This window comes from Mesoplodon densirostris, chromosome 2, assembly GCF_025265405.1.
Source record: "Mesoplodon densirostris isolate mMesDen1 chromosome 2, mMesDen1 primary haplotype, whole genome shotgun sequence".
Taxonomy (NCBI): Eukaryota; Metazoa; Chordata; class Mammalia; order Artiodactyla; family Ziphiidae; genus Mesoplodon; species Mesoplodon densirostris.
The window spans coordinates 13,438,189-13,456,549 of NC_082662.1; the positions used below are offsets into that span (position 1 = coordinate 13,438,189).

At 41.7% G+C, this 18,361-nt stretch overlaps 1 protein-coding gene and 1 pseudogene across 1 annotated transcript in view; one reads left to right on the plus strand and one right to left on the minus strand.

Moving 5' to 3' along the window:
• The window catches only part of FBXO42 (F-box protein 42), a 91,518-nt gene extending 78,745 nt beyond the window's left edge, over nucleotides 1-12,773 (minus strand). The window contains exon 1 of the mRNA XM_060089023.1: nucleotides 12,542-12,773. The gene's annotated coding sequence lies outside the window, so the exon portion shown is untranslated. The remainder of the gene's footprint in view (nucleotides 1-12,541) is intronic.
• A 1,271-nt stretch (nucleotides 12,774-14,044) lies between these two features.
• Nucleotides 14,045-15,138, plus strand: LOC132477656 (small ribosomal subunit protein eS1-like; annotated as a pseudogene).
• Nucleotides 15,139-18,361: the final 3,223 nt, after the last annotated feature.

Consider the following 18,361-nt stretch of genomic DNA (forward strand, 5'->3'; position numbering starts at 1 on the left):
CATTTTTTTGTGCTCTACTACTTTAAAAAGAAACTCTATACAATAAATGGATACATCTCTAATATTGACCAGAAGAAGACAACAAAAAAATACACGAAGTATGATTCCATTTATGTAAAGTTGACAAACAGGCAAAACTAAACTACTGTTTAGATACACACATAGGTGATAACTATCAAGAAAAGCAAGGAAATTATCATGAGACAAAGCAGTAGTTACTTCTAAGACAGGAAATGGTTGTAATCAAAGAGGGGTACACTGGAAGTACCTCTGAGGCACTGGCAATATTCTATCACTTGACCTGGATGGCGGTTCCACAGATGTTTGCTTATAATGATTCTTTACACTGCACATATTGTATGCACTCTTCTGAATTTCTCACTATAAAAAAATCTACCTAGGGCTTCCCTGGTGGCGCAGTGGTTGAGAATCTGCCTACCAATGCAGGGGACACGGGTTCGAGCACTGGTCTGGGAAGATCCCACATGCCGCAGAGCAACTAGGCCCGTGAGCCACAACTACTGAGCCTGCGTGTCTGGAGCCTGTGCTCCACAACAAGAGAGGCCACGATAATGAGAGGCCCGCACACTGTGATGAAGAGTGGCCCCTGCTCGCTGCAACTAGAGAAAGCCCTCTCACAGAAACGAAGACCCAACACACCCAAAAATAAATAAATAAATAAATAAATAATTAAAAAAAAAAAATCTACCTAAACCTAACTTTTTTTTTTTTTTTTGCCGTACGCAGGCCCCTCACTGTTGTGGCCTCTCCCGTTGCGGAGCACAGGCTCCGGACGCGCAGGCTCAGTGGCCATAGCTCACGGGCCCAGCCGCTCCGTGGCATGTGGGACCTTCCCGGACCCGGGCACGAACCCGTGTCCCCTGCATCGGCAGGCGGACTCTCAACCACTGCGCCACCAGGGAAGCCCTAAACCTAACTTTTAATAGTATTTAATAATAATACGTAAATACTTCTGCAGGTGAACTTTTATTCTGAACATGTGCTCACATATTTGATCTAAAATAGCCTTAGCTAATAGTGCACAGCAAAACCAACCTGCCAAAGGTAAAAAGAACAACGAAATCATTAGGAACTCAGACAAAAAGACAATCTCTTACGGTTCCAATGCTTCTCAAATTTTAATGTGCAACTCAAACTACAGACTCAGATTCAGTGGGCCTGGAGTGGGACCTGACATTCTGCACTCTAACCCTGGTGATGCCAATGCTGCCAGTCCATGGACTCTGAGTACCAACTTCTTAAGAAATCATTAAAATGCAGCTGGTGTCAAGACTAGCTGAGAGGAAGGGGAATCAACAGGTATTAAGAGTTTGTGCCAAGCGCCTTACCTCATTTAACCCTACCTCAATTCTGTAAGGGACATATTATCAGTTATGTTTTACAGATGAAGATTATGAGGCCCAGATAAATTCATTTGCCCACAATTAGCCAGCTTTGTAAAAAGAAAAGGAACCAGAACTGGAACCCAGTATGTTCTGAAGTCTCTAGGAAGGAATTCACTAAATGTGAGCAAATGAGAAGCATGGTGAAAACAGTGTTTCAGGAAGCAGAGTTCAAATCACTCTACAATTGTACGGTATTCCTATCAAATCTCTCAGTTTGCATATAGAACCAGCAACCTCACTGACACAAAAATATTCTGCAAAAAACATAGTACATTTTGACAAGATGCTGTAAGAGAATGGAAATTTTCATTTCTACTGATATTTCTTCTGGTGGTGATCAGAGCAAAGGAATTCATGAAGGGTAAATAATGTCCTGACTACTTCCTATCCTCAGGAAACCTAAAGGACAATAACATATGCACATGAAGTAAATCTTGTTTCACAAGCTTGATCATTAAAAAAAAAAAAAAAAATCACCTAGTAGGTACACTTCCTAGAGACTGTTTCAGAAAACAGGGATGGGTCCAGGAATCTTAATTTTTTTAACAAGTACCTGAGCAGATTCAAGTTTAGAAAACCCTCAGTAGTACTTCTAAAACTTAACCTTATATTCTCATTTATAGTTTTCCTATGCTTTACATACTTTACTGAGCAATAGGTTTAAAATATGGCTAATAAAACTCTCAGAAAAATATAAAATATTATAGCAGGACATCTTAGAGATTATGGAGCAATTTAACCCTTATTCTACAAATGAGGAAACTGAAGTCCGAAAACGTAGGTGACTTCCTTAAGGTCATGTATTTAGTGGCAAAACAGAACCTGTTATCAGCTCAATGCTCTTTCTAACACACATACCAAAATCTACTTTAAAGTAGGGTTTTTTTTTTTTTTTTTTTTTTTTTTTTGCCCACGCCACATGGCTTGTGGGATCTTAGTTCCCCAACCAGGGACTGAATCCAGGCCCTCAGCAGTGAAAGTGCCGAGTCCTAACTACTGGACCGCAAGGGAATTCCCACCAAAATCTATTTTTAAAAGATCAGTGTGTAAAGCATTACTTACTGATTCCCATCAAAAAGTGACTAGTTGAACAAATCTGGCACATCCACACAATGAAGCTGTGAATATGACTAGGGATTACCTCTGTTCCAATAAGGCATAATCTCTAGGATATATTAAGTGAAAAGAAATGCTGAACAGTGTATATAATACGGCAATCTTTTGTATAAGAAAGGATAAAAAAGAATATATGTAGATATTTGTTTATTTTTGCAAAGAGAAACACTGTAAGGATAAACCAGAAACTAATAAAAATTAGAAAGAGGATGATCCAAGCACCAGCCATGTGGCCTATCTTGGCACCTCCCCCTCTTGGTCCCAGATCTGAAAGTGGCAGCAGTGCTCGAGGTCGTGGGTGACCCCCTCTCCATTTTCTTTAAAAGGTTTGGTAATACCATCTATCCCTTTTGTTCCCAACTCTTGAGGTAATAGTTTCGCCCTAGTTACTTTATTAATTTTTTAATATTTATTTGTTTACTTGGTTGTGTCAGGTCTTAGTTGTGGCATGCAGGATCTTTGTTGCAGCGGGCAGAATCTTTAGTTGCAGCATGCAAACTCTTAGTTGTGGCCTGCTTGTGGGATCTAGTTCCCTGACCAGGGACCGAACCTGGGCCCCCTGCATTGGCAGCATGGAGTCTTAGCCACTGGACCACCAGGAAAGTCCCAATTTCAGCCTAGTTATTAATCTCTAAGTCACCCTGCACTACTCTATTTCGCTCTCTCAGTCTTGTAACCTATATTAAATCTCCTATATTTGAACTATCTAGTATGTTTTCCATTTTCTTGACTGGATGTTGACAGAATGTTCTAAGGGTAAAAAAAGAATGGCAAATAAATTTTAAATTTACCTCAGTAATTTTGTTAGTAACAACATGAAGACTATATATATATATATTTTTTTTTTTCGGTGGTACGCGGGCCTCTCACTGTTGTGGCCTCTCCCATTGCGGAGCACAGGCTCCGGACGCGCAGGCTCAGCGGCCATGGCTCACGGGCCCAGCCACTCCACGGCATGTGGGATCTTCCCGGACCGGGACACGAACCCACATCGCCGGCATCAGCAGGCGGACTCCCAACCACTGCGCCACCAGGGAAGCCCTGAAGACTATATTTTTAAAAGTTACGTATGGGGGCTTCCCTGGTAGTCCAGTGATTAAGACTCCACGCTCCCAGTGCACGGGGGCCGAGGTTCATTGCCTGGTCAGGGAACTAGATCCCGCATGTTGCAACTAAGATCCCGTGCGCAGCAACGAAGATCCCGCATGCTGCAACAAAGACCCGACACAGCCAAATAAATAAATAAATAATTTTAAATAAAAATAAAAGTTATGTATACTGTAGTATAGAACAAATAAACGTGAACAGTACTAAAAAATAAGATTTTCAGTTTAAGGAGAGACAAATATAAAATCTAAAGAAGGGCTTCCCTGGTGGTGCAGTGGTTGAGAGTCTGCCTGCCGATGCAGGGGACACGGGTTCGTGCCCCGGTCCGGGAAGATCCCACATGCCACGGAGCGGCTGGACCCGTGAGCCACGGCCGCTGAGCCTGCACGTCCGGAGCCTGTGCTCCACAACGGGAGAGGCCACAACAGTGAGAGGCCCGCGTACCGCAAAAAAAAAAAAAAATCTAAAGAAAAGAACCCTGTAAAGATTCAAATTAAATTGGAAATATCAATATGAAGTTTTGATTTCTAAAAAACATATTTTCTATCTCTGCCATTGAAAGGACCTAGAAATAATGAAGACCCACTAAGCAATGAGCATTCCTAGCACTCAGATCTTGGTTTCTAATGGCATTCTCTGTAAAAGTAACTAGGTCTTCCTAGAAAAATGACTGATTTCGGGTCAAGAACAGAGAGAGTACAAGGTGCACCTAGAAAATCTTGCAAGAGAAAACAACCCAAACACCAAAGGGCACACGGGGCACATCAAAAGGACACAACACTAGCTTGAAGACACTCATACCGGTGAAAGTTCTGCGTTAAAGAGACTAATGGCTGTAACTAACTGTAAAATAATGAATACATAAAAATTCACGTGCCTACAATGATACAGAAAATAGAAAAGAAACTCATTTGCTACCACTGAGGTGACCAATTCTTCATTGTAAATTCTTCAAAATTTACAATGAAAAGCAAAGAATTAAACAAAACAAAACACCCTGCCTTATTAGGAGAGACGTTTAGTAGTTAATTCTCAGTTGATTCTCATTTATTAGCCAGCTAATAAATGTGGAAGGAATACAACAGTAACAATCATCCTTTTGCAACCTCCAATGAAACAACTGATTCAGGCAAGGATCTCTGAGGGACGTTAAAACCAACAGGTGAAAGATGGAACAGAGTAATTGTGTTGTATTAAATTGCTACCCACAGATTACTTGATCCATGTAAAGGGAAACCTTTGCAATGGAAAGATCTAGGACTTGCACATTAACCAAGTGATCAAATTCAGCATCATTATAATGGCAAAAGCTGACATCAAGTGTGACACAATTTGAATACACAAGTTATCACAAAGGATTGCAAATTGTCAATTATCTTAAAAGGTGATAAAGGGAGGAATTAACTGACACAAGGAAATAGTAAGACAAATCATGAATGTGGAAGTGTCTACCAGAGAACCAGAATGGTCTCTTCAAAAAGTCAGTGTCATTGAGTGAAAAAAAAAAAAAAAACGGGGGGAAGGGGAGGAGGCTATTTTAGATTATGAAGCAAAAACTAAACAACAGCCAAATGCAATTTGAGAATCCCAACTAGATCCTGGTTCGTACTTTAGACCTTTGCGCTAGCTGTTCCTTAAGTCCCCAAAACTTAGCATTAAACATTCTGCCTTGTGTCTTTCAGCCTGAATATCACCTTCTCACTGAGGCCTTCTCTAAACCAATCTCAACTAGTCTTTCCTTTTAGCTAACTCTCTTTTATTTTCTTTGTAGTATTTATTACTGTCTGAAGTTTCATTCATTCATTAACTGCCTTCTTCATTCTCGAATGTAAGATCCTGGAAATCAGAGCCCTTGCCTATTTTGTCCACTGTAACCCTAATATCTTGAACCATGCCTAGCACACAGCATTCAATACATGTTTTTTGAAGGAATGGACCAATGAACAAAAAGGCAAAAAAGACTCAACAGACACTTAAGATCATGCAATGCCTCAGAAAGCCCATGAAGAACATCAGCCCATAAGAATCAAACGCATACACTGAATGAATATTTGAGTGCCTAATATGTAAGTACTAAATGTGCATATAAGACACTAAAAATATTACATGTGAATTATACTGCATGATATATCCCTTTTAAGTATTTGGCAGGAATTAATTAGCACAGTAATTTTCTTTTTGGATATTAACTTTCACCTAATTGTGCAAGGGCAACAGTGGTTAAGTGGTGGAGCACACAGGAGATACTCTACAGAGCTGGACAGAGTAGTTAATGAAAAATATGCCTCCTACCTAGGAAAATGAATATTCCAGTTATAAAAATGAACATGATATACATGAGAGGCAGTGAGACTAGTCTGGCTTGAACAGACTGCATGATGGGTATCATGTAAAATAAGGCTGGAAAGGTACAATGAGGGCCAAATGGAGAGCTTCAAAGATAAGTAAGGGAGTAGGCAGTAATGAGTTACCATAGGTTCCCGATCAGAGGGGAAACATTCAGACCGTAGTCCCTTAAGATTGGTCTGTTATAATACTGTCACTTCAATCTTAATCATTTCCAAAAATTACCAAGAAGAAAAACTCAAATAACAGCAAATACTTCTTATGCAGTGTTTACCATATGTTAGACACTTAGTTAAATATTGCACGCGTATGTCATGCAGTAGGAATTGTAACTCCCATTCTGAAGATGAGGGAGGCTGAGGTCATACAACTAGTAAGTAGCAGAGTCCTGGCAACAAGACTAGTTAAGAACTACAGCAATACTTCAGTCTGCCCTCAGCTCATAAAAGCCTGGTCTAGAGTCATGTCAGCAAGTATAACGAGGAGCAGGGAAACCTAAGGGATACTGAGGACGATAATACAGATCTACATGGCAGGACACAAAAGATTTTTTTTTAAAAAAAAGGGTATTAACAAATGACTCCCAGTTTCATGGTCTATCAGACCAGAATAAAAGTATTCTATCTACAGAGATGGGAATATTGAGAAGGGAACTTGGTTAGTAAAGGTTTTTATGTTAAGGGAGGTAAGAGGTGAAACAATGGACTCAGTTGTGAACATGTGGACAGCTGAGTTTGAGGATATGCTCTATGAAGTCCCTGGAAAACCAAGAGGCATAAAAGAAAGATCGCATCTAGATGGATTTAAGAGACATAAGGGCAGTAGTATCAAATGAAGACATGAATAAGCCCAGTTCTCCAATCAAATACAGAAAGGGAAGCACAGGGGACGCCAGAAAACATGTATTCCTGCTACAGGTATGTCTGCATTCAGGACAAGTATGCCATTGGACTATGCTATGAGGAAGCCAGGAGACAAGTTCCCCTTGTCCCAGTTTTAATGTTCCATAAAACAATGTAATAATAATGTTTAATATTTAAGTGTTTACTATATGCTAGGCAATGTGCTGAGAAGTTCACACGTATTCCCACATTTAACTGTCCCAAAACGTGGGCATCATCCTCATTTTATAGATGAAAAAACTGAGGCTTAGAGAACCTAAGGTGCATACCCAAGGAAAGTAACAGAACTAGGGTAGGGGCCTGGGTCTACCTGGGGTCAAAGCCTATGATCTTAATAACTATACTGAAATAAATAATTATCAAGCCAGCCCACAGAGCACATGTAAACCATTAAGCTTCCTCTGTGTGTGTGTTAATATATACCTTGACATAAAAATTGCCATTTTAACCATTTTCAAATATGCAGTTCAGTGGCATCAAGTACATTCACATTGTTGTGCGACCATCACCACCATCCATCTTCAGAACTTTGGTCCCAAACTAAAACTCCATATCCATTAAAAGGTAACTCCCCTTTCCCTCCTCTCCTCAGCCCCTGGCAACTACCACTCTACTTTCTCTATGAATTAGACTATTCTAGGTACCTCATACAAGTGTAATCATACAATATTTGTTCTTTTGTGGCTTATTTCACCTACCATAATGTCTTCAAGATTCATTACCATTGTTACTTATAAGTTAAATAAAATGTGAAATTCTAACGCACACATCATTCTGCAGCTCTATGGGGAATTATATTCCAAAATTCCATTATGATTTATGAAACACACTTGGAAGAGAGAACTGCATTTACTGGAAAAAAAACAAAAAGGTGGGGGGACGTAAGGAAGACAGACAAATCAAAATGTGAAGGACCCACAGGAAAGTAAAACTTCAGATTCAGTAATAAGGAAGACAGCAGCTTGCTTGCTTCTCACTAGACTGAAGGATCTATCTAAGTATCTCAAAGCAAAAGCTAAGACAGCAGTCCTGCAGAACAGACTGCAAACATAACACTGCTGGATCAACCAAGAAAAGACAAGACACTGTCGCTTTCTGGCAAAACACAGCAAGACTACTAGCAAAAAAGCTTTAAAAATAAATACTGAAACAGAAGGATAAATTCCATTTTCCCTTGATTTGCATCTGAAAAACCAGCAGATGGGAGAGGCAACATTTAGTAAAACTGTATTGATCAATTTATAATTAACATCAATCTTCCTCCAAACAATGCACCAAGAGGTTCACTCTGGAAAAAAAATTCTTGTTCTCTAGATAGTAACATGAATCAAACATTTAAGATGAGAATAATAAAGGAAACACAAATTTGGAAGAGTATGCCATACCAGTGAATTCCTTAAAATAGCTGAAATAAAAGTATCCTAAATGTTAAATATTCTAAGGGAATATTAGTAGCTAAAACTGGAACTTGCTTGCCTTTATATAAATTAAATGAACTGGGACTTCCCTGGTGGTGCAGGGGTTAAGAATCCGTCTGACAGTGCAGGGGACACGGGTTCGAGCCCCGGTCGGGGAAGATCCCACATGCCGCGGAGCAACTAAGCCCGTGTGCCACAACTACTGAGCCTGCCCTCTAGAGCCCCCGTGCCACAGCTACTGAAGCCCGCGCACCTAGAGCCCGTGCTCCGCAACAAAGAGAAGCCACTGCAATGAGAAGCCCGCACAACACAACGAAGAGTAGCCCCTGCTCGCCGCAACTAGAGAAAGCCGGGGCGCAGCAACGAAGACCCAACACAGCTAGGAAAAAAAAAAAAAGAAATTAAATGAACTACCTGAAATCTATGTATTACTAGGAGACAAGAGAAAATATGTTACTATTTAAGCTAAGTTACTGTCCAGAGTCGTAAAATTTTACAAGTAACTATTGCTTTATATAGTATCTGTACATTTATCAGATTTATATATATAAACAAGCATCAAAGGACCACAAGATACTTCCACCTTTGAAGCAAAACAGAACAGCAACACTAGAAAAAATTAAATAAAAAGCCTAGGAGAAAACTTTAGAAATTAAAAAATAGAAACTTAATACAGGAAGAATCAGAATTCAAAGCAAATTTGCTTTCCAATACATGCATGAGTAAGTAAGTGCAAAATTAAGCTATACAAGAGTACCACTAATTTTACAAGACATTTAGAAGAATGTCACAAGAAACATTTTTTTTTTTTTTTTTTTTTGCGGTATGCGGGCCTCTCACTGTTGTGGCCTCTCCGCTCCGGACGCGCAGGCTCAGCGGCCATGGCTCACGGGTCCAGCCGCTCCGCGGCATGTGGGATCTTCCCAGACCGGGGCACGAACCCGTGTCCCCTGCATTGGCAGGCGGACTCTCAACCACTGCACCACCAGGGAAGCCCAGAAGAAACAATTTTAAAAATAAGCTGTAGTGTTATGAGCTTCATACTGGGCAATTTTAAAATGACTTGTCTGTAGGTTGTATCTTTCTACATGTGACAAACTGTCACAATATAGAAGAATGAACAAACACATCACCTTCACTTTCTTGTCAACCACTACCTTAAAGCACTCATGTTAAGATACAGATGGTATGGGTTCAATACTGCACCACTTACAGATTCCACTCAATCCAAAAATCCATAAAATTTCTGCAATGTAGGTGACAACATGCTAAATTAATTATAAAATACCACAGCACTAAGATGAGGAACTTGCATTGAAGAGAAGTTTAATATCAGAGATGCTAAGCAGCCTCAATCTACATAAATAGATTCTATAAAATAGTTTAGTATACTTCTGGCTTAAACTGTCGGCTTCACCTCAAAAGGAGAAGGACCTTCTTGTTTTATTTATTATTGGGAGACCAGAGACAGTACTAATAATCACTTACAGTCAACATTCTAAGGGACTGACAACTAAACATTTATTAACTGAATGGGATGAAATTCAAATCATACAGTACTTCTCGTGCCAGTTTACAAAACAAAAATAAAAGCATCACCACTCTAGAGCTGTCACCACTTAGTAATCGGAGATATTTTAAATTGCAGCTGCAATGTTTGTGTTTATTGCCTGTGCATATGACTCACTCTCAGAAAGGTTCTCCCAAGACTCTGGTGGATTTTTGAGAATGCAGAAACCATAACTGGGGCATACTGTGTGGGAAGTGTCATGACAATGAATGAATAAAAGAGTAAAAGAACTCGTGACAGAAAATTTTTAAGTTTTTATAAAAAGCAGGTTGCTCACAAAAGGCATATTTTTCTGCAGAATAACAGGAAAGGTTGGGGAAAGACATCCTGGCTCTGAGAAGCCTTCCTTGACTCCCTTGGTTGGATTCAGTGCATTTCTTACACTATAATATATTTAACTAGTTTCTCAGTCTGGCTCCCCGACCAGACTGCAGGCAACTTGAGACCAAAAGCTGTTAGAATCATCAGTACCTACTTCCCAAAATGTCCAGCACACAGAGGGCTCTCAGTAGGTATTTTCGTAAAACTGGTGATTGAATAATCAATCTTACATTCACCTTCTATTTTACAAAGCACTTTCACAAACATTACTCTTTTGTTTCACGTTAACAATCTTGTGAAATGGGAAGGGCATTATTTAAACAAATGGCTTCTAGTCTTATATAGACTAAAACAACCGTGAAATCACAAAGATAATCACGTATTTGTTCATCTTTGAGATAACTTCTCCTTGGTACCTCAATATTCTTGTAAAACCTAGAGGTTTTGCTAGTATTTTCACAATGGGTAGCAATTACACAGCTCTGAGTCCTACAGAAGGGTTTTAACTATATAAAGCAGTATTAGAGAAGGCTCTTCTAGAAATCAGACATTTAAGAAGCATCCTAAGCTATTTTTCCTGATCCTCTTTTTTTTGTGACTCTGAGAAGGCAAGAAATTGCAAAAGGCAAAATGCTGGAGAGTGAATGATGTCACGGATGTCATGAAGTTGCATCAATATCTGATGATGATTTAGCACAACAATGCAACACATTATGCCAAGAAGTATAATGTCAAACCACCAGGATGTTTTACTGCGTTAATTTCATGAATCTTTATTAGCAAATTGAAATGTACAGTGGCTCTCCAATGGCCTACAATGGAGAAGTTGTTGGTTTAGGTTTATGCCCTTAGCAAAGGCACTAAGAAAATGTACAAATCTCTATGGAAAAGGCTTTAAGAAAAGAAAAAAATGGTCAAAAAATTAGCTACTATTAAACTAAACACTTGTCATTTTAACAATTAAAAGCTTTTTGAAATAGACAAAACACCCATGGGTCAATGTAGATAAAGTAATATATTCATACTGGGCTTGTCAAAAGCAAACAGTTACAGAATATACAATGACAACATACAACAGAAAGGAAACCAATCAGATTATACACATGAATACGCTCAAAATTAGGGATCTGAAACAGAGCATCACTATTCACTGTAAAAGGTATAGTCTGAATCTTAAATGTTCAATTCTAAATGATGCTATTTCCTCTCAAATTTTCCTTGTCCCTTTAAATCCATGACGTCATCATTCTTAAACACAGGCAAAACAAATTTAATTTATAAAAAGTATTTGGTGTGCCCAAGCCAATGCTACCTCCTCAACAATTCCCCGTAGCACAACTGCAACTGAAGCCTTCATTCCTCACGGAAGAGACCACAAGGCTTCAAACCGGCTTCCCTACTTGAAAGAAACAAAATCAAAGTCTCCAAATTAGCATGTGAACCACAACAACAAAAGTTGTTCTCAAAAAGGGTAAGTATAGTACAATGTCCCTGCCAGCAAGCGAGAACTGGTAATGTCTGAATCTTCACGCTGAGCAATAGGAATCCCACCACAGAAAAGTCCAAAGACTTTGGCACTTGAGAAATGAAGCTTTTATTTTCCTAATAAAATTCGGGAGATTAACAGACAAAAGCAATTGGGTATTCCGAATCTTAACAATCCAAAGGTTTCAAAGGATCGAGAGGACTTCATTAGCCCCGAAGTTACTTTCCAGACACTATCAAGATCTTCCGACTGTTTTTTTCTTCGTTTACAAATTGGTTCCCACCCTGCACGGTTCCCTTTGCACCAGTTCTCACCAGAAGCCTTCCACGGTCACAACGTGGGCTGCTATCTCAATCAAGGAGATCCGCAGTTCCTACTTCTCTGGGGGAACCCTCAAAAATCTAAGGGGTAGGAAAGGCTGCTTGTGTTTCATTTTTTAAGCCAATTCCAAAATCTTCCTTTTGCAGCTTCAGAGATGCTGGCCCCTCGCCGCAGCCCCAATTTTGGAGGGCACCGAACTCCGGCTCCTCTCAAAAGGCGTTAAAGATTTGGGGGTGGGGTGGAAGATAATTTGACACCCCAAAGCCATCCTTACCCTGGTCACACACCCTTTCGTGGCTCCGGTGAGGGGACGAAAACCGCCGTGCTAGAGGGGAGAGGCCGGGTTCGCCCCCATTCCAAGGGCTGCCTGGAAAGGGGTTCTCCTCCGCCCTGCCTAACGCGGGGAGGCCGAGAATGACTACAGCAAGGCCCCCAAGCTAGCTGGCACCGACCCCCGCGCGGGGTGCAGGGCCTGCGCCGGACCCGTGGCATAAAGGGCATAAGCCGCCAGCTCCCCGCCGCGGCCCCGGGAGAGGAAGAGGCCTCACCTGGCCCAGCCAGCGCCACGCTCTCGGGTACGCTCCGCTGGCGAAGAAGGTGAGGGAGCCGGGGATAGGACCTGAGCAGAGGCGCTCCGCCCCAGGCCGCGCTTGCCGCACTCGGGATTCCTCACAGCTGGCGGGACACCCATCCGCTCCGAGCCGCCATCTTCCTCCACTCTAACGCCGCAACCGCCTCCGCCGCCGTCACCGCCGCCACCGCCGCTCCTGCTGCTCTGGCCGGGAGAAGACCGCACGGAGCGCGCATGCGCCGGGGACCGGCACACAGGACACGCGCGCTCACACACGTCAGTGCGGCGGGACCGCGGCAGGCGGCCTATGGGGGGCGCCATGTTGGGAAGGTACACGCCGCGGCCCGCCGCCCCCACCCCCCTGGTCCCCGGGAGATTCTCCGAGGTTGGAACGCCGCCTGGGGGAGCCAAGCTGGAGTGAGGAAACCTCGCGCTTCCGCGCCCGCTTTCTTCGGGTGCCTGCAAACGCCATTAGAACTGCACTCACCCTCCTCTGCACTGCTAGGGACAACTGAGCAGTTTTCCCAACGGCTTGAGTCTATGATAGATGTTAGACCAGGAATTAATTCATTTGTACCCCGAGGGCCCGATGAGCACAATCGCTCTTGATGTCAACTGAAGGAAACTCAGTGCCTTGGTTATGCAACCGAAGCCTCCCATAACTGTGTAACAACCATTGTGTGACTTGTTACTAGCTCCATGTTTCAGATGAGGAAACTGAGGCACGGGATATATCAGTTATTTTCCCAAAGCCACATATCTGGGGAGTTGGGGTGGGAAGGTAGGATTTGAACTCAGGCGCTTCCGGTTCCCAAGCTCTTGTACTTTCCAGTATCACTATCACTGGTTCCAGCAAAATCCTCCTTCCAAGGGAGCAACCTGGTATGTAGGTGAGAACCTCCATGAATTACCTGCACAGCATGTGGTCTAAGGAAATGCCAGAGATACAGAGCCCAAGGGCTTCAGTCTTCATCCCTTGCACCTAAAAATGAAGCAACCTTGAGCTGCCAGCCCACCACCCTGGGATAAAGTGGACCTTCTGGGACATCTCTTAGGACATAGGGCTGGGCTAGAACCCAGGTCTGCTCTCAAGTTGGGAAGGCAAGATGCTATCGAACAAACTTGGGTCAACCTCACACTAGAAAGCACTAGATCTGTGTTCCGCAAACTTGAAAAATGCAAAGACCCCTGGGTAAACACTCATGGAATCCCAGTATGAGAAACACTGATTTAAGAAACTCAAGTCTTTCAGTTAGGAAATATCACTGCAGAAGAGAAATTTGGCAATTATAAATATAAATAAATATGAAAATTGTATCATTAAAAATCCCAAGCTTAAAAATTGTCATAGAACTTGTGAACCCCCCCCCACCCCGACCCCCAAGTACCCTGTAGACTCAATGTTAGAAACACTGGACCAGCTTTTGAGCACTTCCTTTTAAAAATGCAGGTTCCACCTTTTGGCTCTCTGAGCAGTACCATGGAGGTCAGCAAGAACAAGCACCTTATGAATAGCAGCAAAAAGGGAACCAAGAAGAAAGTGGTTGATCTGTTTTCTAAGAAAGATTGGTATGATGTGAAAGCACCAGCTATGTTCAATATAAGAAATATTGGAAAAACACTAGTCATAAGAACTCTGGGGGGACATCCCTTGCAGTCCAGTGGTTAAGACTTTGCCTTCCAATGCAGGGGGTGTGGGTTTGATCCCTGGTTGGGGAGCTAAGATCCCACATGCCTCATGGCCAAAAATCAAAACATAAACAGAAGCAATATTGTAACAAATTCAATAAAGACTTTAAAATTAGTCCACATCAAAAAAATCTTTAAAAAAACCAAAAAAACCAAACCTCTGGGAACCAAAATTCCATCTGATGGCCTCAGGGGTTGTTGTTTTTGAAGTGAGCCTTCCTGATCTGCAGAATGATGAAGTTGCATTAAAAAAAATTCAAGCTGATTACTGAAGATGTTCAGGGCAAAAACTGCTTAATTTCCATGGCATGGATCATACCTGTGACAAAATGAGCTCCATGGTCAAGAAAACAGCAGACTGTGATTGAAACTCATGTTGATGTCAAGACTACCAATGGTTATTTGCTTGTCTATTCTCTCTTGGCTTTACTAAAAGAATGCAACAATCAGATTCAGAAGACCCCTTACTCTCAGCACCAACGGGTCTGACAAATCCAGAAGATGATGCAGACAAATGACTAGATAGAAATTGTCAATAAGTTGATTCCAGACAGCATTGGAAAATACATGAGCCTTACCAGTCTAATTATCCACTCCATGATGTCTTTGTTAGAAAAGTAAAAATGCAGATATATATAACAGAATCACTTTGCTGTACACCTGAAATTAACACATTGTAAATCAACTATATTTCAATAAGAAAATTTTTAATAAAAATAAATAAACAATAAAGTAAAAATGCTGAAGAAGTTCAAGTTTGAATTGGGAAAACTCCTGGAGTTTCATGATGAAGGTGGTAGTTCTGGAAAAGCTACTGGGGGTGAGATAGGTACTAAAGTTGAATGAGCCAACTGATATGAGTCATGAGTCCAAGAATCTGTTTAAAATTCAGACTCTTAACAGTGACAAAAATAAAATCTTACTCGTATAAAAAAATGCAGGTTGCAGGGCTCACTTTAGACACTGACTCAGACTTCTTCTAAAGCTCCCCAGGGATTCTGATGTCCAGTTAGGTTTGGAACTGCTAGATTATGTCAGAACATGTTCAAATACAGAAACCACTCCACCCTGAATCTCCTAGCTCAAGGACAGCAGGGATTTTTGTCTGTTTTGTTCAGTGCTTTATCGCATAATTATAGAGACTGGCACCCTGTAGGGACTTGCTAAATATTTGTTGAATGAATGAACTGGGAATTTGAAAACTAAGAGGGCATTCAGTCAAATATTTATTGAGCACCTAATACGTGCCAAGCCATGTGATATGTACAGCAATATACTATTAAATAAAACAACAAAGTCCCTGACCTCATGGAGAGCCCAACAGTTTACTGGGAGAGACAGACAATAAACAAGTAAATAAGCCAATATAAAATTATCAATTGTGATAAGCACAAAATTATTATTATTAAAGCAAAGTCTTTAATAATAATCACAGTTGATGTATATTGTATACTCTTATTATGTACCAAATACTGCTAAGTAAGTGCCATTGTTGAGCTTATTTTACAGAAGATGAACCTGAAGCACCCAGGGATTAAGTGACTCAACTCATGGTCATGGGTAGGATTTGAACCCAGGTGGTCTCACCTCAAAGCCTTTGCTATTGAACTCTACACAATGTTGCTTCTGACAGACAAGAGGACATAAGATTGAGGTCAGTTTATATATGGCCTGGACTATCAGGAAGAAAACTGGGTATTACCTCCTAGGTCATGGAGATTTGGGGGCAAGGAGGATATGTGATGAAATGGTGTTTTAGAACAATCTCTCTCTGCAGTGTGAAGACAGATTGGGACATGACTGGAGGTAAGGGGACAAGATATGAGGCTAGGATGAGAGGAGTGGCTATGGTCTCTCTCATAAGTATCATCCAGAGTCCATCCCAACAATCAATTACTGAAATTCATTTCTTATGTTCTTACTTATTTAGAATAAATAATATATATACATAAAACAAAATTCAAAAGGTACAAAAGGACATATAATAAATATTAAGTCCATCCTACCAGTCCCCCAGCTACCTGGTAAACCTTGCCTCTCCACCAAAGTGACCACTGTTACAAGTCCCTTATATCTTTCCAGAGATGCATATACAAATACACACATACAAATATAAATAAATAAGCCTACAAATAGCAGCAAACTATACACACTGTTCTGTATCTTGCTTTTTTTTAAACTTAACTATAGTTCTTCGAGATCATTTAATGTCAGTTTATTTAGAACCATCTAAGTTAACAATTCATTCTATTCCTTTGCATGGCTGGACCATTTTTTTTTTTTTTTTTTTTTTTTTGCGGTATGCGGGCCTCTCACTGTTGTGGTCTCTCCCGTTGCGGATGCGCAGGCTCCGGACGCGCAGGCTCCGGACGCGCAGGCTCAGCGGCCATGGCTCACGGGCCCAGCCGCTCCGCGGCATATGGGATCCTCCCAGACCGGGGCACGAACCCGTATCCCCTGCATCGTCAGGCGGACTCTCAACCACTTGCGCCACCAGGGAGGCCCTGGACCATATATTTTTAAAATGAATCCTCTAGGGATGGACATTTGTTTCCAGTCTTTTGTGATTATAAACAAAGCAGCAATGAATATACTCATAATTTTATTTGCATATGAGCCAATGTATCTACAGGGAAGTTTCCTAGAAATGCAATTGCTGGCTCAACAGGCATGTACTTTTTTTTTTTTTTTTTTTTTGCGGTATGCGGGCCTCTCACTGTTGTGGCCTCTCCCATTGCAGAGCACAGGCTCCGGACGCGCAGGCTCAGCGGCCATGGCTCACGGGCCCAGCCGCTCCGCGGCATGTGGGATCTTCCCGGACCGGGGCACGAACCCGTGTCCCCTGCATAGGCAGGCGGACTCTCAACCACTGCGCCACCAGGGAAGCCCAGGCATGTACATTTTAAATATTGGTAGGTTGCCATTTATTTCTTAACTGTCTACATAGCCCCAGCTTGGAAATCAGATGGAAAGTTTTCTCACTATGGGCTTTGCTCTTATATTCCTATCACATACCAGAGTGTTTCACGTGATAGATCAAAGGTACCTGCAGTTCTGAGTGCAAATCACTAAGACCCAAACATGAAGGGTATAACAAACATATTTCACAAGAAAGAGAAACTCATGCTTTAGGGTCTCTGCCAGGGCCTGTTTATGCCCCTGCCTCAACTTTTGGGGCTCTCCCCCTGGAGAAAGAAACTTCCACCACTTCCTCAATTTTAGACCTTACTTGGTTCCATCCCCTCATTTTACAGATGAGGAAGGGACTTGCCCAGGAGGCCTATGTGATTAACTAGGGCTGGCCTCTTGATTATCCATTTGGTGGAAGAAAAGCAATTTCCTTTGCAGCAACCTCAAACGAGCTCCAAGATCTCTATCTTTTTAGTCTCTTAGTAGATTCAGTCTTAAGAATGCCCAACATGGGACTTCCCTGGTGGTGAAGTGGTTAAGAATCCACCTGCCAGTGCAGGGGACACAGGTTCAACCCCTGGTCTGGGAAGATCCCACATGCCGTGGAGCACCTAAGCCCGTGTGCCACAACTCCTGAGCCTGTGCTCTAGAGCCCACGAGCCACAACTCCTGAGCCTGTGTGCCACAGCTACTGAAGCCCACGTGCCTAGAACCCGTGCTCCGTACCAAGAGAAGCCACCACAGTGAGAAGCCAGCACATCACAACGAAGGGTAGACCCCGCTTGCCATAGCTAGAGAAAGCCCACGAGCAGCAACGAAGACCCAACGCAGCCAAAAATAAATTAATTAATTAATTTAAAAAAGATAATTGGAGAATATTAGAAACAATGAAAAAAAATGCCCAACAAATTCCTGTTAAGGCTCATTGCCAAATGTAACACAATTGCAAGAAACTGTCTCCCTCTGCTGGCAACATACTGCAACTACAAAGCCTAAAACGACTTCATGACTTGCAATTAGGAAAAACTAGATGTAGGTGATGACTGATTGATGCTCTCATCCACCTTGCTGCTGCCAAGGCTCAGTTAGGATAATTTACTTAAAAGAATGAGTTCACAGGAGGATGTATTCAAAGTAAATATAGTTCCAGAGAGTGAACAAGACAAAATCTTTTTTTTTAATTAATTTAATTAATTCA